Below are 25,038 nucleotides of genomic sequence, written 5' to 3' on the forward strand. Positions count from 1 at the left end.
TGACCCTCTGCTTGCTCCATAACCACCCCCTCCCCTTTGGAGGGCCAGAGCCTAAACTGTCCCTGGAGCCCCACCCAGCCCCAGCACAAACCATGGCTTTCTAGTCTGGAGGGCAACTAACGAGCAGCAGAGGGGCTGGGGGAACGAAAGTGGTTTCCTGGGGGGGACAAATCCTCAGAGCCCCTCAGAAAGTGCAGGAACAACTCTCATTCCTTCTTTTCTCTACTCCCACTCCTCCAAGAAGAACAAGCAGCTCCTGTCAGCTCTGGCTCAGGGAAGGGGCTCCGACCGGCCTAGCAGGGAAACAAACAGTTTGAACATTATTTTAGCACCTCTCAAATTCAGCCACCTCAACATTCTCTTCCCAAATGTAAGCGAAACAATGTGGTAGGTACTGGAAAGAATAAAAGCACCGGATTTAATAACAAAAAGAAAACCACAGGGATAAGGCAGATAGACCAGCTCTGAAAGCTCTTCATCCCTGCCCTGTGCTACTAGCACCATGAAGAAGTGCAGATTCCTTTTTTTTTTTCCTCTTAGTGGAGAAGAAAGGACAGTGAACTGGATGTGTAGGGCACAAAGTTGATTTAGAGGACCCTGCAGTATTCCCTGAAGGACCTCCACCACCAAAAGTATTCTCTTTCACTCCAGATTACACGCTTGACAGCTGGGAACACAGCCCACAGCAGCCACGTTCTCATGGACGCCCTGCCCCCATCCCGCCCGCTGCCTGCCTCTCTGTAGGGTGACAGTGTCCTCTCTGGTCTGAGAAATCTTACTCTATAGGGTGATGTACCACCTCCCCCACCTACCACACATACTCGAAATAAGATAAGGTACTGATCTTCATGACTTCGAGGAGGTAAAGGTTTCCTGACAGGACACAAACCATAAAAGAAAAGATTGATAAATTGGACTAGATTAAAATTAAGAACTTCTGTTCATCAAAAGAGACAAGAGAGCAAAAAAAAAGCAAGCTATAAAGTAGGGGAAAACACTTGCAATACATATAACCAACAAAGAACTCATTTCCAAAATATATTAAAAACTCTTAAAAACCAGTAAAAAAAAAGACTTATTCGTATCTAAGGCTTAGTCATATTTAAATGACCAATAATTACACTAAAATGTACAGATCCTCATTGAGAAAATTAAAACCACAACAGGATATCATTACATATTCACCATAATGGCTAAAAGGAAAAAGGAAGATAATATCAAGTGTCGACACATGGTACAATCAGAATTCTCATAAACTGCTTGTGTGGTTATAAAATGATACAGTCAGTTTGGAAAATGGTTCGGCAGTATTTCTTAGATCTAAATATATACACAACTACAACCTAGCCATTCCCCTTCTGTGTATTTATCAACACAAGAAGGTAAATAAGTTGTGGGACAGTTTTACAATAAAATATTACATGGAAGTGAAAATGTTAAAAGTATGGCTACAAATAGCAACACAGATGAATTTCATTAACATTTTGGGCCAGGTGCAGTGGCTTACACCTGTAATCCAAGCACTTTGGGAGGCCGAGGCAGGAGGATTGCTTGAGCCCAAGAGTTTGAGAACAGCCTGGGCAATATAGTGAGACCCTTGTCTCTATGAAAAAAAAAAAAAAAAAAAGTCAGGTGTGGCAGTACACCGCTGTAGTCCCAGCTAATTGGGAGGCCGAGGCAGGAGGATTGCTCGAGCCCAGGAGTTTGAGGCTGCAGTGAGTTAGGATCGTGCCACTGTATGCCAGCCTGGGATACAGACTGAGATCCTGTCTCAAGAAAAAAAAAATTAACACTCTGTTGAGTAAATAAAGTCAGACACAACAGTATATACTATATTATTCCATTTCCATGAAGCTCAAAAACAAGCAAAATTAACATTAATGATCATATTAGAAGTCAGGATAGGCTGACACCCTTTTTGGCCTCAGCCCACCTGCACCCGGGCGAATAAAAAAATAAAACAGAAGTCAGGATAGTGGTTGTTACCTGTTGGAGGTAGATACTGGTAGATAATAGTGGGTACTTCTGAGTACTAGAAATTTTCTAGCTCTTCATTTGGGTGCTGGTTACACAGCTATGTTTATTTTGTAATAATTCTTCAAGCTGTACACTTCTGACATGAACACTTTCCTACATGCATCTTATACTTCAATTTTAAAAGTTTATTAATAAAAGATGAATCACTATGGAAAACAGCAAGGCAGTTGCTAAAAATGTTAAACACAGAGTTACTATATGACCCAGCAATTCTACTCCTAGGTACATACCCAAGAGAACTGAAAACATATGTTAACACAAAAGTGTGCACACAAATGCTCACAACAGTATTACTCATAAGAGCCAAAAAGTAGAGACAACCCAAATGTCCATCAATGGATGAATGGATAAACAAAATGTGGTATATCTGTGCAAGGGTATGTTATTCTACCATACAAAGGAATAAAGTACTGATATTTGCTTCAGTACATGAACCTTGAGAACATAATGCTAAGTGAAAGAAGCCAGACATGAAAGACGATATATTGTATGATTCCATTTTTATGAAATATGCTGAACAGGCAATTCCGTAAAGACAGAGATTAGTGATTTCCAGGGGATAGGAGACAGGGCGAATGGAGAATGACTGCAAATAGGTATGGCATTTCTGTTTGGGGTGATGAAAATGTTCCAGAATTAGACAGCAGTTACAGTTGCATAACCTTGTAAATACATTGAAACCATTGAACTGTATACACTTTTGGTATATACTTTTTGTTATATTTCATGGTATGTGGATTATAGCTCAATTTTTTTTATATAGCTCAACTTTTAAAAACAGGTTTTAAAATAGATAAAGTCTCTATTCTCCCCCTCTTTTTTGCCTATTCTCCACTCTATTTCCTCTTTTAGAGTCTCAGGTTGCCAGCAAGGAGCCTGGACATCTTTTAAAGGACTTTAGCGCAGTCAGTGGAGCAGATACCACCAGTGGCTGAGCTGACATGGAATATTGAAAGACCACAGGATCTGGAGTCAGACAGACCTGGTTTGAAAATAAGTCCACCACTTACATGTTTGTGTTATGATCTCGATCTTGGCCAAGTAACTCAACTTTTTTGAGCCTCAATTCTCTCTCTATGAAATGAGTAAAGTAATTCCTACTAACGAGGTTGTCCAAGGATTGTTAAATGAGATAATGTATGTAACATAATAATTCTGTTCCCTTAAGAGTTCCACGCACTCTCAACTATTTGAAGGCAACTGGAAAAATCACTTTATTTCAGCAAAAACAGTTAAAAACAATTTAACAGGGCTCTGGAGTTAAATTGTTTACAGTCAAATCCCTGACCCATTACTTCATCTTCAACTCTAAGCCCTGGTTTCTTCAACTGTGGAATGGGAATGATATTACTACCTGTACTATAGAGTTTTATGAGGATTAAATGAGATAATGCATATGTAAAGTTCTCCCTATAGTTCCTGGCACATAGGAAGTGCTCAATAAATATTAACTGTTATTATTAATTCAATCATTAAAACAAATTGCCAAGGATATGCTGTAGCATGTTGTGTCCTAAGGATAAGACAGGGTTCACTGCCCTCAAGGAGCTCATAGTCTGGTTGAAGAGTCAGACACATAAACAAGTAATTGTTCTTCCCAGTCAGCCACACACTGGAGCCTTTTATTCCCAGTCAACAGCACTAGGTCTGAGACCTTACTAAACAAAGCTGGATATATAAGGAACAGCATGGGGTGGGGGCAGCAGTGAACAGACTCACCGTGAATCAACAGTAGGCCCTTCTTTTCCCACAAATAGCCTACAAAAATTTAGATAGGCATACAGGCTTCCTCCTCCGAATTATTACTAAGGGGCCATCTGTGTCCCCCAACTTCTTCAAGTGGCTGGTTTCTTCTCATCTTTCAAGTCTCAGCTTAAATGTCACTTCTTCTGGTCCCCTGACCATATAACCTGAAGTACTGCTTTTATAACACTCTATTCATTTTCCTCAAAGTATAATAATTTTCAGTTATTCATTTACTCGTTTCCTGTCTTCCCCAACAGGCTGTGAGCCCCTAGAGTTCAGGGACCATGCATCCAGCAAATAGAAGTATCTACTGTGTGCCAGGCACTGAAGTATGTGCTGGGAATTTAGTTTGGAGGTAGAGACATGGCCACTGCCCTCATAGAGCTTACAGTCTATACCTGTGGAAAAAGTTTTGGGATGCAGGTTTATCCCAGTTCTGGCTGAGGACTCTCTTATGACTAGCCCAGTCAGACAGGAGCCCTTGGCTGTCAATCTCTCACTGAGTCCAAAAAGTCAGACGCTAAAACCCTGGGGACTTCTCAGTTCTTTTTTCCTCAGTCCTAGATTCCTGTGGAGTTTAGGCTGGGGCAAACAGCATAACCTCAGAGACATTTCTGCAAGTTCTTTCCTTATGAAGCTATTCCCATCAGCATTCTAAGGGCAAGCATGGTCAGTATCAGCAAGAAACACATTGGCTGGTGTGAAGTGTGGAGTAGGGGATGGGGATAGAGAGGCAAGAATCTCCCTAAGTCCTGTAGAGATGAAATGACTGAACTGGAAGTGCTAAGCCCTCAGCCCCTTTCAAATTCAATGCCCTGAATTTCTCAGAAGGCTGCATTCCCACAGTCTAAGCTTCTCTACCATTGAGTCTGACTTTGTCCTAAAGGCTACTTCCTGCTAAAACCAGCCTGAGTTTGAGGAATGCTTAATTAGGTTCTAGGAAATATATTCTGCTGCAAACTCTCTGGGGAAACACCAAGGGAACACTGTTTTCCAGGCCTGGGAGATAACAAAATTCAAAAGATTGTTGAAAAAGCTTCTTAAAATTTGTTACTAAATGAACAAAGATATATGTATATACATAGTGTATGTGCATATAAAATTAATGAATAAATCTTTGCTTAATAGCAGGAGATAATGTCCTGAGAGCAGAATCAGGAACAAAGTTTCAAGCCACATAAGCAAACAGACCTATTCATTCAAGAACCACTTACTTGACACCTTCTCTGAGCCAGATTATTCCAGGTACAAAGAAATAAATGACTCATTGTGGGTTTAGCAAAATACATTCAGTTCTGTGATACAGGTCTATGTACAGTCTGCTTTGAGAGAAGAGCAGACCAGCAGGGCAACATAGTGAGACTGTCTCTATAAAAAATAAAAACTTAGCCAGGTGTAATGAGTGGCACATGAGCTGAGTCCCAGCTATTCAGGAGGCTAAGAAGGGAGGATTGCTTGAACCTGGGAGTTCAAGGCTACAGTGAGCTGGGATGTGCCACTTCGCGCCAGCCTGAGTGACACAGTGAGACGCTGGCTCAAAAAAAAAAATTATAGGATTACAAAGGAAACCAATTAATTGAAATGTTATTATTCAAATATTTTTTTAAATCTGTAATATTATATGAGCTTCTTTATTAACACATTAAATCACAAGATTTAACAATGAGTCTAATAACCATAATTTCAAGTAGTAATTAGCAAAAACAAGACAGATATATTTCAAGATATCTGCAGCAGTATACAATGATATGAAAATATCTGTGACTTCTGGTGACAGATACTTCTAATATACAATGTCTTTTGCTTACATTTATAATTGAAGGAAATGCTAAATTCCAGTGGGTTAATGAAAACAAAGATACAACTTTCGCTCTCATTCCATTCATGAAACCATGAACTCTAATCACCAATTCCCTTATAATTAATTTTACCAGGGTAAAAACCCCTGCTGTAAAGACATAAAGACTCTCATTAGATAACAGTGAATACATAATCATAAAGACCATGTAGAGCCAGTTCAGAGTCAGCAGTAAGGGGAGCCAAAGCCAAATGCCAGTCAGCGCTCTGCAGGAGTAGAAACAAATTGGCTGTGGAGGGGCAGAGGTAAGAGATCTTGAGACCCCAGAGAAAGAAGCTGCCTGTCTAGTTCCTGTGAGGCATGGATAGAGATCTGAAATTAGGTACCGAGAGATCTCCCTGTGCCTATTCAGTAAATCTCCTTTTTATATAAGCTAATTAAGGGGATTTTTCTGCCTTACAATTAATTGCTGAGATAATACTTTAAACAAAAGTGCTCACTGAAACATGTTTGTAATACACTATGTATATTTGTGTATATTAATAGCCTTCCAGATGAGAAATTCCTTAATTTATATCAATTCAGGGTATGTATACTCACGATTCTGTAAAGCCCATAGCTGCTGATTTCCATAAACGTGCTGTGGAAGATACCACTGTCAAATATCTTAGGGAAGAGGGAAAGCTGCCTGTCCTCTCCATAGATGGCTACACCTGGCAGTCAGGGGACTGATCAATAGGTAGATGGTGAACTCACAGGAGCCAGATGAAACAGAGCAGGATGAACCATCAATAAAGAAGTCAGGGCACTATCTGAAACTGTGCATCTTTAGGTTTAAGGAAGCAAGGACAAATGGCCAGAAGAAGAAACCAAAGCTATCAGAGGTCCTCTTGTAAAATGTGTCTCAAACAGATTTTCTGTATTACTGACAGGGAAAAACTGAGGGGGATAAACTGTGCCCTGAATACAGAATGGTCAGTGCCTAAACGCCCACAGACAGATAAAGATCTGGGGCCACTTCTCTGGAGGAGGGAACAGAATGACCTTCCAGGCCTCTGCAGCTGCTCTTCCTACTGTTTTTAATCCCACTAAGGGCAAACAGGAAAGAAGAAGTGACTGGGAAAGGAACTGAATGTTACTATTAATTAAATGTTTAACAATGCAGTTGAATAGTGGGTATATAGTGTTTGTTTTATAATATGTTCTTTCTTGTGTATTAAATATTTTATAGTAAAAATATTTTTAAAAGACACAGTGAAACCAAATCAAACCAAACACACAAATGCAAAGTGAAATTACTTAACACAACATCAGCAGGGACTACCAAAGTCCAAGCATGGAAAGTGTGTTGAGGAACATACTCTCCAGATCTGTACCCGATGCCTGGTCCCACTAGAGTCCAAGTTTAAAGATGAGTAAGGATTCTGAGGAGAGGCTCTAAAGAAAAATCAGTGAGTTCTGGATACAAGATCACTTTCCAGGAAACCAAGACTGGCAGGTTTTGAGGTTAGGAAGTTGAAGGGTCAACTGCTAGGCCTGAGTTATCTGCCACCAGTTTAACTTAAAAGACTCATTCTCAACAGGGTACCTGCCTAACCCATGGCTAGGGTGGTGATGGAGGGATCTGATCTGATCTAAAATGTTAGGATGACCCTAACATTCAGTGCCTGGGGAAAATTAAGCAGGACTTACTAGCCGTTAAAAAGATCCCAGAAAAAAATGGAGGGTAGGAAAAAAAAAAAACCTGGAGATTAAGAGCTATACTTCCATTCTGACCCCCTCACTCAGAGCAGGAGTCTGGCAATATTATGGGGCAGCTGTGGCTGGGTGCTGGGAGAATGGGACTGAAGAAAGAGAGAAGTATGAATCTGCAGGGGAGTCCAGACAGGCTTGATTTGGAAGAAGTTTTCCTAAATGGGTATGATCAGGCTTGAGACTTCCTAAGTCTTCTAGTTCCCCGGTTCACATTTTCTGCATCCCTGTCCTCACTCGTGGCTATAGTCCAGGTACACTAAAATGCCCAGATCATTTCTAGGGGTAGTACATCTCACACTCTTTTGGGCCTAGGTTTCACTAAGCAGGAGAGAATGCCCTGGTTACTTAATTTAGCATTTCCTAACTGATAATCTCTCCACTTCCTTGCAGGAAGTCATAGCTTGTGGGTGTAAGATTCCCATTGAGTGTGCTAACCCCCTATCCTCATCCTCACTTAGGAGGCACAAACAGGCAGCCCTGACACCAGGCTGACCCTAGGCAACAGAACAGCACTCCAGGGTTCATCTCCAGGTGAGGGGATGAAGGACAGACTAAATCTAGGCTCTGGTTACAGGGCATCTTGAACACCTGCTAATAATAAAACATTATCTGTCAAGGCCTTGTCCCTCCAAACCACCAAAACAGAGGAAGAGGGTGGGAGAGGAATTTTAGTCCCTCTGATTTTCACCCCAGGTAATAATAATCCTCACTCCATCCCAAAGGACACTAGCCAGAGTAGAGGAGCACTCAGGAGGATCTCAAGAAAAGACTGACCAAGGCATGTGAAAGACTGTATTGGTCCCATCCTAGCAAGCGGGCAGGGCAGTGGCTACGGCTAAGGAAACACTTGGCCAAAGCAGCTTTCTTCCCTTCCCACTTCCATTCAGCCTACCAAGGTGGCTTTTGTAAGATCTGTGAGAGAGTAAGTCAGGGAGGAGAACAGAAACAAAAGCCTCCCATGATAAAAAGAGACCAATGCAGTTTGCAGATTTCTAGTCCAATATGCCAGGTCTCCAGTTTTGAGGGGTGTATCTTTAACTGAAAGATGATAAATTATTTGGTTACTAGTAGTCCTGACTGTTAAAAGATCTCACCATCAGGTACTGAGCATGTGTTTCTGGGTGATACAGTACAACGATTTAAACCTAATGGTCACTTAATAGCCGTCTCCTTCCCATATCATTGCCCGTACAACTGAAACCTACGTTAAAGACTCCATAGCTGCTGCCAACTTCTTGTGGCCAGGCCTGGACTGTTTTAAGAAAGCCCTTACCACAGGGATGAGAGCTCCCAGCCAATGGGGAATAGCACCATCCATAGCAGGGATTAGTTTCTTGATTAAATTCTTGAGAGCCTAGGATCTACTTCAGGGAGGAGGGGTATGGGTACTATTATAAATGCAATCAGAGAGCTAAGGGGCAGGTTTCAAAGTACACAGGAAATTCAAAACATTTTCAAGGAGGTAATGAGGAGGACTGAAAGCAGAAAACCAGATAAAAGCTGGCAAAGCAATAAATGTATCAATTTGACCACATCTGAGTTGGGCCTAGGTAGAGAAGATGTTTAAAAAACTGGCAAGGTAACAGGCTTCATAAACCAAAATTTAGATTCAGGGAGAGAGGTGGAGACTCCTTTATTCAGGGGCTCCTAGGTACAAAGCATTCTACCTTATCCAGAAACATTTCCTAAAACTCAACATCAAAGCCCAGAAATCAAGGAATCAAACTTCGAGAGGGCCACTTGGAGAAAGGACACGTGTAGATTTCCTTCTTTCTAAATAATTCAGGGCTGGAGGAAAGTGAGAGGACTTATCTCTCGCTATTTATGCATTTTTTAATTCTTTGAATTTTTATTGTGTAAAATTGATAGAACTTTGCAAGACTAATTCCTCAGGAGAAGAATACTTGAGGAAGCAGGAGAAAAAGAGTTGGTAATGGTGGGAACAATTCAAGATGGGTGATCGCTAACATCTCGGGATGTTAGCAGCTCCCAGTGTAAGCGCAGAGAACGAGAGGACACCACACTTTTAGACAAATTTTGGTTGCTCACGGAGCAGAAGATTCCAAGTGGAGGAGCCACACGGGTTGCCAGCACGACTCTTGTGGCCGGCACAGCGGCTTTGCTGGCACCTCGGTGTGGCAGCTCTTGGTGCAGAGTAAACGGGACTGCTTTCCCTTCTGACCGAGGTTTGGAGCTCCAGGAAGGCAGAGTCGCCTATTACGGACTCAAGAAGGAAGCCAGACTGGAGATTCCCGGGCAGAAAAGCACCATCAGTCTTAACGCCGCTGTTTTGGCCGGGCAGTGGGTTGCTCATATTTCGGCCCTGGGAATTAACAACTTGGACATCCACCCAGAGACCAAATCTGAAAGTTGGTAATTACAAAGACGACAGGTGGATAAATTTACAATGATGGGAAGAAACCAGCATAAAAAGGCTGAGAATACTCAAAATCAGAACGCCTCTCCCTCTAAAGAGGATCACAGTTCCTCATCAACAAGGGAACAAGGCTTGATGGAGAACGAGCACATCCCATTAACAGAATCAGGCTTCAGAACATGGATAATAAGAAACTTCTGTGAGTTAAAAGAACATGTTGTAGCCCAATGTAAAGAAACTAAGAACTTTGAATAAAGGTCTGACGAAATCCTAATGAGAATAGACAACTCAGAGAGGAATATAAGTGAATTAATGGAACTGAAGAATACAATACAGGAACTCCGAGAAGTAGGCACAGGTTTAAACACTTGAATTGTTCAAGAAGAAGGGATATCAGAGGTCAAAGTCCAACTTAATGAAATAAAACGAGAAGACAAGATTAGAGAAAAAAGGATAAAAAGGAATGAGCAAAGTCTCCAAGAAATGTGGAACTATGTGAAAAGACCAAATTTACGTTTGATAGGTATACCTGAATGCGACGGAGAGAATGAATCCAAGTTGGAAAATACCCTTCAGGATATTATTCGGGAAAATTTTTTCTAAACTAGCAAAGCAGGTCAATATTCAACCCCAGGTAATACAGAGAACACCACAAAGATATTCCTCAAGAAGAGCAACCCCAAGGCACATAATCGTTAGATTCACCAGGGTTGAAACGAAGGAGAAAATACTGAGGGCAGCCAGAGAGAACCCCACAAAGGGAATCCTATCAGACTTACAGCAGATCTCTCAGCAGAAACTCTACAAGCCAGAAGAGAGTGGGGGCCAATATTCAACATCCTTAAAGAACAAAACTTTCAGCCCAGAATTTCATATCCAGCCAAACTAAGCTTCACAACTGAAGGAAAAATAAAATCTTTTATGAACAAGCAAGAACTCAGAGATTTTATTACCACCAGGCATGCTTTACAAGAGCTTCTGAAAGAAGCATTACACACAGAAACGACCAGTATTAGCCTTTCTAAAAATATACCAAAAAGTAAAGAGCATCAACATAAAGAAGAATTTACATCAACGAATGGATAAAACAGCCAGTTAATATCAAATGGCAGTAATCCTAAATTTAAATCGACTAAATCCCCCAATCAAAAGATACAGCCAAACCCCAATGGTATGCTACATCCAGACCCATTTCACATGCAAGGATACACAAAGACTCAAAACAAAGGGATGGAGAAAGATTTACCAACCAAATGGAGAGCAAAAATAAATAAATAAAAAGCAGGAGTTGCAATTCTCATATCTGATAAAATAGATTTTAAAGCAAGAAAGATACAGAGGTAAAAGGATCAATGCAACAAGAGCAAACGATCCTAACACCCAGATACATACAGACTTAGACTCAATGAGACAGAAAATTAATAAGGATATCAAGGACTTGAACTCAGATCCGGAACAAGTAAACTTAATAAATGTTTATAGAGCTCTCCACTTTAAATACACAAAATATATATTCTTGTCAATACCACATCACACCTACTCATAGGTTTAAATGAAATATTGATTGGCCATTATTAATACCTATTTTTTTTAGAATAAAGCAACATTTCCGTTCTCTCTCCCTCTTTTTCTTCCTCTCCTTCATCCTTTTTTTTCTTTCCTTCTCTCAAAAAAAGAAGAAAAGAAATCAACTTGTAGACCTCTAGATCCAGGTCGGCAATGTCTCTCTCATTGCCTGATTTCCTTCCTTCCCTTCTGTCCCTCCCTCCCTTCCTCCTTTCCTCCCTTCCTGCCTTCCTCCCTTCCTGCCTTCCTCCCTTCCTACAAAAAAAAAAAAAAAAAAAAGTTGGTAATGACCTGGGAAAGATTCTGTAAACATAAACTGCTGTAGAACTATATGAAATTACTACTCAATTGACTTAGATTTTCAGTCATTTTTGCTTTGCAATCATGCCTAAAAAGTAGATGAGTATTAACTCAACAGGTATTTATTGAGGCCCCACAATGTTTCAGGTAGTATTCTTGGCTACTGAGACACAAAAGTCAACAGAACATGCAAAAATCCCTGCCCTTGAGGAGCTTACATTTTAGTGGTAGAACACCATCGATATTAAACAGTTATTTTAATATTAAATGTTAAATGCAATGGGGGAAAAAATAGTAGGGTAAAGGATTGGGAATGTAGGATGAAAATGTGGGTTGCAATTTTAAATAAGGTGGTCGGGGTAGGCTTTGATGAGATGACAGTTAGCAAAGATTTGATGGTGCAGGAATTAGCCTGTGGATATCTGGGGCACAAGTGTTGGGAGAAGAGGGCATAAGATAGGAGTGTGCCCAGTGTATTAAAAAAAAATCGTAAGATGGCCAAGGTGGCTAGAGTGAAGTGAGGGAGAGAAAGGTGGTAAGAGATGAGGTCAGAAAGATTACAGAGTTATAGAGATCAGATAACAATGGGCCTTGTGAGCCACTGTAACAACTGTTTTTACTTGGAGCAAAATTGAACCCCTTGCAGAGTTTTGAGCAAAGAAGTGGCATGAACTCACTAAAAACTTTAAAGAATCACTCCAGCTTCTAGGCTGAGAAGAGATGATAGACAGTTCCTGGCTTATGATTTTTTTTGACTTTACAATGATGTGAAAATGATATGCATTCAGTAGATATTCAGAGATACTCAACATTTCATTATAAAATAGGCTTTGTGTTAGATGATTTTGCCCAACTGTAGCCTAGTATGTGTTCTGAGCATCCTGAAGATAGGCTAAGCTATAATGTTCTGTGGGTTAAATGTATTCAATATATTTTCAACTTATGATGAGTTTATCAGGTTGTAATCCATCATAAGTCAAAGGGCATTTGTACAGAAGAACAAGGATGGCAAACCAGAGACAACTGCAGTCCCCTAAACAAGAAATGATGGTGGCTTAGATCAAGGTACTAGAGCAGAAGTAGATTCCGCATTTATTTTGAAAGAAGTGCCAATAGAAACTCTTGATGGATTGGAGGTGGAGCACCAGAGAAAGACAAAAGTCAGACATGACTCCAAGATTTATTATTTTCAGAGACAGAGTCTTGCTACGTTGCCCAAGCTGGATTCAAACTCAAGAGATCCTATCTTGCCTGGCCTTCCAAGTAACCGGGACTACCCACGTGCTCCGCTATGTCTGGCTCAACTCCAGGATTTTTAACCTGAGCAAGTGTGAAAGGATGAAGCTGCCGTTAACCAAGGAGAAGACTGTGGGATGAGCAGGCTTGATATAAGAGTTGGGAGGAGGGAAGAAGAAATCAGAAGTTCAATATGAATATGTTGAGTTTGACCTATTAGATTTCCAGGTGGAAATGTTGAACAACTAGTTGAATATACAAGTCTGGGGTTTGGGAGAAAGAACTGGACTGAAGACACAGGGATAAAGATAATGTTTAAAGCCACGAGACTGAATGTGATCACCAACAGAGCAAATGTGGATAGAGCACAGAAGAGGGCCAAGGACTGAGCCTTGGAGATGGTGCAGAAGAGAAGAAATCAGCAAAGAAGATTGTGAAGAAGTAACTGATGAAGTAGAAAACAAAGCAAGGAAAGTGTATTACTCTGGAAACCAAATGAAAGTACGTCAGGAAGGACTGGGCGACCAACTCTATCAAACGCTGTTTGCAGATCAAATAAAATGAGAGATGTGAACTATTTATTGGATTTTGCAATGAGAAAGTCATTAGTGACCTTTTGAAGAACAATTTCATTGGAGTGATGGGACCCAAAACCCCACTGAAATGGTTTTAAGAGAGAACTGGAAGAGACCACAATAAAAATAGACAATGTTTATAAGAAGTTTTGTAGTGGAGTGAACATGTAGGGTGGTAACTGGTGGGCAAACTGGGGTGTCAGAAAAGTTTTTAAGGTGGAAAAATAATAGTACATTTGAATGCTAATATACCAATCTTATAGAAAACAAAACGTTAGGGAGAGGAGAATTACTAGAGCAATTTCCTTGACAGGTGAGATATAATCTAATGCACAAATAGAGGGACAGCCTTTAGACAGGGGCATATCTACTTTATCTTTGCACACAGGTGAAAAGGTAGTGTCTGAGGGTACATATGTTAGCAGGAAGTAGAAGTATGGTTTAAGTCTGCAAAAGTTCATTTCTGGCTGATTCTTCTTTTTTAGGGAAATATAATTGCCTGGCAGCATTAAGGGTGCATTTGAGAGGCAGGGGCAAGAATTTAAATGGAAACTAGTCAGGCTGGGTGCAGTGGCTCACTCTTGTAATTCCAGCACGTTGGGAGGCCCCAAGTGGAAGGATTGCTTAAGCCCAGAAGTTCGAGACCAGCCTGGGCAACAGAGCAAGACTCTGTCTCTAAAACAAAATTTAAATAAATAAATAAAATAAAGATACTAGTCAGCGTGGTTGTATGTTTTACTTTCTAACTACATTTGACTGCATAGGTACAGAGGTAGAAAGTTGAGTTCAACTGTACACAAGAGATGGGCAATAAAATCAGGAGTGTGTGCAATCGATTATAACTGACCATCGAAGCTGGGTAAGGAAGGGAGGCAGGATATCACAGGAGTCAGGGCAATGAAAAGGAAGGTAAGATCAATGGACTGGAGTTCTCTGTCGGATTAAAGGAATGTTGAGTCCAGGTAGAGGAAGAGAGCTGGAAAAACAGGGTGGGGATGTGCTCACAAAGTAGGATGCATAAAATTGAGGATACAGAGGAGTGCAATCATTGGTGATGACAAGGCCTAGAGCACACTCTAGAACAGGGCTTCTCAATAGTGGTACTACTGAGACTTTTCACTGGACAATTCCTCATGCTAGAGGGCTGTCCTGTTCTCTACAGGATGTTGAACAGCATGCCTGGACTCTACTCACTACACCAGATGCCAGTAGCACTTCTCAAATTATGATACCGAAAAATGTCTCTGGACCTTGCCAAATGTTCCTTGGAGGCAAAACCTCTCCTTGTTGAAAACCACTGTTCTAGAGTATGTCCAGAGAAGTCAGTGAATGAGACAGGGCAGGAGTCAAGATAATTAGAGAAGTCCTGGAGAAGGCAGTAGTGAGTCTGGAGCTAAACTCCTCTAGAAACGAGTGGCAATGACTCAGAGTCAGTGCATTTCCTAACAGTGAAGAGTCCTGGGTGATAGATTCAGATGCATCAGACTGAAAGCTGGGGCTTTTTAAAGAAGAGGGAGGGTACATGGTCAGAAAGCAGCAATTAGAAATAAGGAAGACATGTATCCCAGCTCCATACTCAGTGGTAAGAGGACTATGACAGAAGTGATAGCCACCATGTGAGAGTGCGGCAGAGAAGACATGTGAAGTCTTTAGGGGAAGACCAGGTTTCTGACCAAGAACGAGAAACTAATGCTTGGAGAAACTGAAGATAAAGAAAATTTTGCTGATTATAAACTATGAATTTCAGAAGGAAAAGAGGACAGAATGGGGAAATGCAAGCTGTATATCTGAAACTGGTAGGTGGAATCCAGTGGGAGGTCCACTGAGGAGAGGGGTGGTATAGTGGAGGCAGATCTTTAATACAGAAGAAGGAAGCCTTCAGCTATTCTGGCAAAAAGGTGGACATAAGGTAAGAATCTTTTGGGAACATGGCACATGACATACTCACACTATAGTCAGGAATCACACTGTAATTACCAACCCTACCTAGGCTATAACGAGTTTAGAACAAAAGAATAATTTTCTAAGCTTTGACAGTTTTAATATGAGGAAGTCAGGCAAACAGATACAAATCTATCAGGAGGTGAAAACAGGATCTTCAAAGGTCCAGGAACTAAGGAAACCTTCAAGAATGGTGAAACATGGCTGCGTATAGTGGCTCACATCTGTAATTTATCAGCACTTTGGCAGACTGAAGCAGGCAGATTGCTTAAGACCATGAGTTCAAGACCAGCCTGGCCAACATGCTGAAACTTGGTCTCTACTAAAATATTAAAAAAAAACAGCTGGTCATGGTTGCGCATGCCTGTAATCCCAGCTACTTGGGAGGCTGAGGCATGAGAATCACTTGCATCTGGGAGTCAAAGGTTGCAGTAAGCCAAGACTGCACCACTGCACTCCAGCCTGGGTGACAGAATGAGACTATTTCAAAAAAAAAAAAAAGAAATATGACTAAGAATCCAGAGAATCTGATCTAGTGCTTATACACTCTGGAAGAGAATTAGAATGCAGATTTCCATAGGGATTAAAAATCCCACCAAGCCAGACAGGGTTGAGCAAAGTAATCTGGACCCAAGAAGCTAAACCAATTGAGCTATGAAGTGGCAAAGAACTCTATCAAGAAAAGGAATTGGTGCTGGAAAAATTCATCCATTTATATTTCTTCCTCTATGAGCATTTTAGAAAATTATTTTTAAATATTAATCAATTTAAATACTATAGAGGTATATAAATAAAAGACTTCCTCTCTTTAACTCCAATCCTCTCCTCAGAGGAAACCACTATGAACAACTGGATGTGTATCCTCCCAGACTTTTTTTCTATTCTATATAAACATCCTAAATTGGATCGCATTACATATATTCTTATACATTTTGCCTTTTTTGCTTAACAGTGAATCATGGCCATCTTTTCAAGGTTATTTATTTATTTGTTTGTTTATTGGGGACGGAGTCTCACTCTGTCGCCCAGGTTGGAGTGCAGTGGTGCCATCTCGACTCACTACAACCTCTGCCTCCTAGTTTCAAGTGATTCTCGTGCCTCAGCCTCCTGAATAGCTGGGATTACAAGCATGCACCACCACACCCAGCTAATTTTTGTATTTTTAGTAGAGATGGCATTTTGCCATGTTGACCAGGCTGGTCTCAAACTCCTGACCGACAAGGCCAAAGCCTTGGCACTGTGCCTGGCTTATTTATTTCTTTTTGAGACAGGGTCTCACTCTGTTGCCAGGCTGAAGTATAGTGGCATGATCATAGCTCACTGCAGCATCAAACTACTGGGCTCAAGCAATCCTCCCATCTCAGCCTCTTGAGTAGCTGGGACTACAGGAACATGCCTGGCTAACTTTTGGATTTTTTGTAGAGATGGGGCCTTGCTGTATTTCCCAGGCTGGTCTTGATTTCTGGGCCTCAAGTGATCTTCCTGCCTCAGCCTCCCAAAGTGCTGAGATTACTGGACCTGGCCTGTCTCATTCTTTTTAATGACTTTATTGTATTACATTATATGGATAAACCGTTATTTATTCATATTTCTATAAAGATGGACTTTTAAACTGTTTCCAATTTTCCACATTATAAACAATGCTTATGTTGATGCCTTTGCATGTTAATAATTTTATAGAGTAGGTTCCCACTGGCTAGATTAAAGGATATATCTGACACTGCCAAAAAACTGCCCTCCAAAAATGTACCAATACATCATTCAACCAAAATTGTATAAAGTGCCCAATTCCTCATACTCTTGTCAAAGCTATAATAATCTTGATTTTTGCCAGCTGATAGAAGATCATCTCATTCTTGTTTTAATGTGAACTTTGTTTGGTTTTCTTTATTTTGGTGGCAGGGGATATTTCAGTTTAAGAATACTGAAAACTTGCTAGGTATAGTGTGTACCTGTAGTTCCGGCTACTCGGGAGACTGAGGCAGGAGGATGGCTTGAGCCCAGGAGTTCCGGGCTGTAGCTGATCAGGTGTCTGTGCTAAGTTCAGCATCAATATGGTGACCTCCGGGATCGGGGACCACCATGTTGCCTAAGGCAGGGTAAACCAGCCCAAGTCGTTAATGGAGCAGGTCAAAACTCCGGTGCTAATCAGTAATAGGACTGTGCCTGTGAATAGCTACTGCACTCCAGCCTGGGCAACATAGGGAGATGCCATCTTTAAAAAAAAAAAAAAGCCAAGCACAGTGGCTCATACCTATAATCCCAGCACTTTGAAAGGTCAAGGCAGGCAGGTCACTTAAGGTCAAGAGTTTGAGACCAGCCTGGCCAACATGGTGAAACCCTGTCCCTACTAAAAACATAAAAATTAGCCAGGTGTGGTGGTGGGCACCTGTAATCTCAGGTACTTGGGAGGATGAGCCAGGAGAATCTCTGAACCTGGGAAGCAGAAGTTGCAGTGAGCTGAGATCACATCACTGCTCTCTTTAAAAAAAAAAAAAAAAAAAAAACAGCAAACACGAAAAAAAATACCGAAAACTGTTTTTAGATTAGGTTACATACATAAACATTGAACCAAGAGGATACTATTATACTTTATTTATTTATTTATGAGACAGAGTCTTGCTCTGTCACCCAGGCTGGAGTGCACTGGCGCCATCTCAGCTCACTGCAGCCTCTGCCTCCCGAGTTCAAGTGATTTTCATGCCTCAGCCTCCCAAGTAGTTATGACTACAGGCATGTGCCACCACATCTGCTAATATTTTGTATTTTTAGTAGAGACAGGCTTTTGCCATGTTGCCCGGGCTAGTCTTAAACTCCTGACCTCAAGTGATCCGTCTGCCTTGGCCTCCCAAAGTGCTGGGATTACAAGCATGAGCCACCGTGCCCAACCACCACTTTTTTTTTTTAAAATAAAATGATTGCTAAATGAAAAGAAACTGAAGAATAACAATATTACACATATAATTAATACTTTCAAAAGCTTCTAATGTGCCAGACACTACAAAAAGCACCCAAGTATATCACATGGAGCTCTCACACTCTAGAGAGAATATTATCCCTATTTTACACAAAAATAAACTTGAGCTAGATAGGTTAAGAAACTTTCTCAAAGTCATGCAGCTAGTAACTAAGTAGGGTTTAACTCAGATCACCTGACTCTGGAGCCTCCATTTAGCCCAAAGTCAGCTCAAGTGAGGTCGAATAGCCAGTAAGTGGTACCATTAGGATTCAAACCCAAGTTTGCCTAACTCTAGAGCACACTTATCTAAGGTGTTTAATGGAATATATATTATCTGTATGAATAAAGTTATGATACTGTTGGGAAGAATTTATTCTTAGTCAAACTTTTTTTTGGTTCGGGTTTCATTTTTTGTTTTGTTTTGTTTTGTCTCAGGTTTTTTAAAAGAAAGACATTGCCTTGGTTGAACAAAGTCAGGGTCACTGCAGTGCGTGAATCCAGAGCATCCTACTTCATGAGAACAGAACTTGCTGGAGTTGCACTATGCACAACCTGCAGGGCCAAACATGGCGGCCCCAGGACCAGGTACAGACTGACTAAAGAAAAAGAGATTTCTGCCTGCAACTAGGCCAAAAGAGCTAAGGGAAACAGCATGTCCCCTAGTGGTTGAGAACAATATTGACAGCTGCAAATGTCTACCTAGAGAGCTCCAGAACTAACAGAAGTAGGGTAGTTGCTGAAGTGAGATCAGCACATATGAAAACTTTAATTGCTGCTCTCTCTACCCAGGGTGTTCCCTTACAAGAGGGTCAAGATCTATCAAGGCTACTCCTTGAAGAATCAGTGGTTCCCTAGGAAACAAAGGGGAATACAGGATAAGTATCACCCACAACTTAAGTCTCAAGAATCAGATGCCTACATAATAAATTAAGAGAAAAAAACAACTTTTACTACATGATAGAAGGTGGTAGAGAAAGAGGGATTACATAAATAGACTCAAGACTAGATAATCAATGCTGGAAACTTCACAGTAATCTTCCAAAAGGGACCCCCCCCACCAACAAAAAAAAAAAAAAAAAAAAAAAAAAGAAAGAAAGAAAGAAGAGAAACCACTAGAAAATTAGGAAAACCTTGAAAATGTTCTCAAGAGGGAAAATGATGCTAAAAGAAACCCAGATGTGGTGAATATAAAATGAATGGAATTTTGGACTCACTCCTACTGTCAGCCTCTCTTAGAATTGAGGCAAAGGCAATTGCAGACTTGGGAAGAAAGGCTTAACTTGACCAAATTAAAATGGCCTAAAGCCATGAAGAGACCATGGGTAAAACAGAAACACACATCAGCTGGGGTGGAAGGCGAGCTCTCAGATGTAGCACAGGAACTGAGGGAAATGGAAAGGATTCGCCAAAGTAAACCTGATTATAGTTGAGTGCTGGTCACTGCTTGATTGAGAGGGGAATATTCTGGTTAATCACATCTTCTAGTTTAGTATTTACCATTCTTCCATAAACAGATTACTAATTTTCAAATAATTAGAATGTATGTTATAAAATAAAAATAACAACCTCATAACCTTTCAGTAACACAGGGTGTTCATCAGAAGTATCAACTGTCACTATTGTCTAAGGTTCGTGTGGAATCTGATCTGTTATTGACTTGTCAAAGATCTGGCTAAAAAGAAATATCTAGAAAGATGTAGGTGGCACCGGATTTCCACTGCCCAGACAGGAAAGATCCTTTTTTTGAGTTCAAAGAACTTGTGCAGTAAGACATGTGGTTAATGATCACAGCAATGGGACAGAGGGGAACCTGCCACGTCCGCTTTCACAGCTCACTAGACTGCAAGCTCTATGAGTACAAGGACTTTGCTTTGGTCACTGCTCTGCCACTGTCTCTAGAACAGTGACTGGCACATAGGAAACATCCACAAAGTATTTAAAGAAGAAATATTAATAAATGCTGTTCCATTTAATATGCCCTTTTCTCATTCTCTCAAAAAAACCTCTTGAAATAAAGAATGAATTCTGTTCATTCTGTCTAATATACCTTCTTCCCATCCTCTAACTAGGGAAATTCTCATTTATGAAGGTCCAGCTCAAATTTCTTCTCTTCCTCCAAGTCTTCCCTGATCCCTTTCTGCTGCTTACAATCCTGCCTTCTTCAAGTGACCAGAATTAAACCTTCTTTATTCGTTTTCCCATGGTACGTTACTTGGACCTGTATTTGCTCTCATTTCATTTTATACTGTATTTCAATTCAGTACTTACATGTCCAAATCTTCCACAGAGTTATAAGCTCCTTGAAGGCAAGGTTTTGGTTTCAGTTATCCTTGAACATCCACCTCCTACCATAAAACCTTGCAAATGATAATTACTTAAATGTCTGCTAAGAAGTGTAATAAAATAGAATTATATTCTTGCTGTTTAATAAGGCACCAGGCCAGGTGCGGTGGCTCAAGCCTGTAATCCCAGCACTTTGGGAGGCCAAGGCGGGTGGATCACGAGGTCAAGAGATCAAGACCATCCTGGTCAACATGGTGAAACCCCGTCTCTACTAAAAATACAAAAAATTAGCTGGGCATAGTGGCGTGTGCCTGTAATCCCAGCTGCTCAGGAGGCTGAGGCAGGAGAATTGTCTGAACCCAGGAGGTGGAGGTTGCGGTGAGCCAAGATTGTGCCATTGCACTCCAGCCTGGGTAACGAGAGCGAAACTCCGTCTCAATAAAATAAAATAAGGCACCAGCATATACTAAGTGCTCATTAAAAGTTCATTCCATGAATGAACTGAAAGAAAGGTAATACCAGCAAAACTAAGCTGCCTCAAATCCCAGGGCTGGGTGGTATCATGCCGTGAAGACAGAGAAATGGTCTCTTTCTCTTGGTTCTAAGGAGACCTTGCCTGGTTCCTGTGCCAAATATCAGGCACCCTGGCACCAAAACTGTAGAGATAAGTTTGAAGAAGTTCCAGGAAGAGTAACATAATTGACGTGGGGCGGGGAGGAAAGGATAAAAAAGGAGTGATTAGGAGCTCAAGTTAGGCAGATGGCCTAAGTGTCGTCTGAGACTAGACACGATAACCTTCTGCTAACACTGGGAGAGTGTAAACACCCAAGAGGGGAGGAATTGTTTAGCCTGGTCCAGTGGGCTCAAAGTAAGAGGAAGGATGAGACAAGGAACAGGAGATCAAAGCCCTGGGACAGAAAAGCCAAGCAAAAGAGACACTACTCTCCTTGGACTGAGAGAAAACAAGGCCGTATACATTTTCGCAAATATCAACAAGTGTTATTATCCTCATCTTCAGGCGTAAAGGAGGTCTACAACAGATGATTATTGAAACCTAATACAAACAGCCTATGTTTGGAACAGAAAGTCCTTTTACCATTATGCAAAATGTAGCTCCATACTCAATGTTATTAAAATAGTCTGCCAAAAACAAAAACAAAAACAAACAAACAAACAAACAAAACTCCACAGATTCAGGCTGGGCTCATAAGTAAAAGCATCTTCAAGAGAAGATAAGAAAAGAAAAAGTAGAGTGTTTCAGCAAAGCAGTGAACTGGAATCCAACAGTTTGGTAAAATGCATGGAATCTATCTGTGTTCTCATTTGCTGTTTTCCATTTTACCCTAACAAAAACACCTATCAAACTGGCATTTGCTGAAAACATTCATTTTTTCCTATTTCCCATTCTACTCCAAGTCTGCCTGCCTGCCTTCCAGTAAGCTTGAGTGGGCTTCAATGGTGCCCATTACATTGATGGTGAGTGTTGTGATAGAGATATAGAAGACACAGTGTCCTGCTTTGACAAGCTTCTAATCTACTTGAAGAGACAAAATAGAAGTATGGGAAAACAGCAAGGAAATAACTGCAAAGAAACATATGACATATGCAAAAGAAAGGAGGAAAAATCAACTATATAACTGTGAATGATCTGTCTAGTCAGGGAAGACAACAAATGATCATTCAGGGAGGGCTTCCCAGCAAAGGTGAATTTTCTTCCTAAAGAAAAAAAATAGAAATTGATTGACTGAAACCAATTTATGGTTTATAACAGCTAGAAGGAACCTCAGGGTGTATCTGATCAAAATTGCTCATTTGACAGATGAGGCCCAGGGAGCTTGATAATATGCCCAAGTGACAAGTCAAAAAAGTGGAAGAACTGGAATTCAAATAAGTATTCTGATTTCAAAATCCAGGGCAGATGACAGGAACAAATGCAAAGAAGCAAGAAACAGCAAGGCCTATAAGGAAGAAGGTAAACAGAGTGGCTTGGTGGGGACAGACTAACTGTTTCATAAAGAGAAATAAGAAGCCCCAGGAGAGAAATGCCAGATATAGGTGATGGGGAGGAAGGCAGCAAATCACACAGCCATGTGTGTACCTATGCAACAAAATCTTGCATGTTCTTCACATGTACCCCAAAACCTAAAATGAAATAAAAATAAGAAGCCCCAGGATCCTCCCAAATCATCTTAGTGGCTACATGTGGACTCCCACTTCTCTCCCTCTCTTCAAGAACACCCACCATACCTTAAATTAGCGGCAGGCGCCCTGTGGGACTTTTGCATTTCCCATACCACATGTCCTGCTCTGGGGCCTTAGCTCCTTCTAAGGGCCACAATTCTCACTCCCAGAGACTGTACTGTTCTAAGAGCGCTAGAATTTTCAAGACACACATATGGCAAAACTAACCGAGGTTACTCCACATACGAACTTCTTGTTCTGCTTACAGCCCCACCCTCCTCCCTTGCCCCACCAACACTGAGGGAACCAGATGTACAAATGGTTAACAGAGAAAAAAAAAAAATCCCACCCAGACCACTTGAAACGCGGCTAGTCTGGCTGGGCTTCGAGTCCGCTCAGCGACTGCGCCATGACTGCTATTTATAGCTTCTGGGTGCCCAGCCCAGCTTCCAGGTCACTAATTGTGGCCCAGCCCCGAGCCAACCCCCACACCTCCTCCCCCACTCTGTAATACAGGGAACAAGAAGCAAATCCAGTTTTGTCCAGCCCAGGAAGAACAGCCAGGAGTGAGATCTGAATCCAAGACCCTGTATTATAGGCCTCGTGAACGGTATCAACACTGTCCAGAAGGCTATGCCCTCGTTCCACACATCTTAGAGAGTTGAGTGTCCCCTCCTTCCACACCAGCCTCCTTTATTGAATTTTCTAAGTTGATCCAGAGTTGAATCCTGAATTCAGTCTAACCCATCCAAATGCTAGACAGGGAGAGATGAATTTTGGCTATCAAGGACACCAGCCAACAGTTAAGTAAGGAGCATATGTCTGAGCAAGCATCTAAGCACCCATGGATTAGTGTGTTTGCCTCTTCCTGGGTCTATTTATTAGATTATCTGTCCATTTCTTTGTGTTACTACTCTAGTCATCCACAAAAAAGTACCCAGGAAGGTGGCATACTCAGACATAAACATCTAAAAATTCTCTTCTAGTACTTACCAAATACATTTAAAATCCTCCATATTCTTAGTTTCAGATAGAGGACATGAATATGATAGTTTTATGAGAGTTCTATAAATAATCTCTTCTGATTCAAGATGCTATTATTTGAGTATTATTCTATAATACTGTTTTCCCCCTGGAGATACAGATTACTGAGATGGGCAATGACCGTTTTTTGGCATATGATGCTTTGTGAAATTATCCTGGGTGGAAAAAAAGTTTTTATAAGGCATAAGAGTTAATGGTAAAAAGACTCAGTGAAGCTTACTTTGTTAATTTTGTACCTGTGCTACAGTGGGGCAACCACCATGGGCCACATTCCCCCCTGAGAATTCTACGTGTGAACCCTTGTTCCCATTCCAATTAAACTTAACCCTTGTCAATAACATCTACATTCAGAACAAAGGACTGGGACTAGAGATGAAAGAAGCGGTAAGAGACTTAGAGATATCTCTTTCTTTTTCCAGTGCCTCAGCACCTCAACTACAATTACCATTCTCAGACAGAACAGCAAGCTCCCAACCCTCTATATCCTTGACTGATACTGCTCAAGACTACACATCCCAATGTCAGTCTTTTCCTTCTCATTTTGGGGTTCATTTGGACAACTGGATAATATACCAGGGATTCTGGTTATTGGAACCAGAACCAGAATGCTGCTGTGCTATCTCATCATCACCCACAAATACCAATTCCCAGCCCCAAATGGTCCCAAATCTTTCCTCCCAAGACCACAAAGGATAAAAAAAAAAAAAGTTTCCAAATTAAAAAACTAAAACTGGCAACAAAGGTGCCCCATGGCAGTAACCTTTAAAACTGGCCATTAAAGTTTATAAGTCAGACGGGCACCAACGTGAAGGATCAAGAAGAGAAAAACAGCCCCCTCCCTTGGGGACCCGGAGCCACAGCCTTCCCCCTAAAGCCACAGAGCTGATGTCACAAGAAGCGCTTGCTGCATCAAGGGCTCTCTGTGTCTCAACTACAACCATTCACAATGCAGGCAGACTCTGTGTGCTGGAGGCGGGCTGGTGTCTGGCAGAGAATAAAGGAAAGGGGAGGGGCAAGGAGGCATGGGTTGGTACAGAACCCATATATGAGGTACGGAAAGGTGAGAAAGGAGAGAAAACATCAGATCTCCTCCTAGACCTCAGGACTGCTGGCAATTCATAGGCTGGGAGGAAACAGGCCCTGTCAGACTGCCTAAGACAGTGGTTCTCAACTTTTTTTTCCACCTAACACACAAGAGGCATACCACAGATTTTCCTCAGTAACAATGGTATATTACACA

General features: G+C 41.2%; 1 protein-coding gene across 6 annotated transcripts in view; it reads right to left on the reverse strand.

Moving 5' to 3' along the window:
* The window catches only part of NHEJ1 (non-homologous end joining factor 1), an 89,606-nt gene that overhangs the window by 10,322 nt on the left and 54,246 nt on the right, over window positions 1-25,038 (reverse strand). The gene's annotated exons all lie outside the window — the stretch shown is intronic.

The sequence above is a fragment of the Callithrix jacchus genome, chromosome 6 (genome assembly GCF_049354715.1).
Source record: "Callithrix jacchus isolate 240 chromosome 6, calJac240_pri, whole genome shotgun sequence".
Taxonomy (NCBI): domain Eukaryota; kingdom Metazoa; phylum Chordata; class Mammalia; order Primates; family Cebidae; genus Callithrix; species Callithrix jacchus.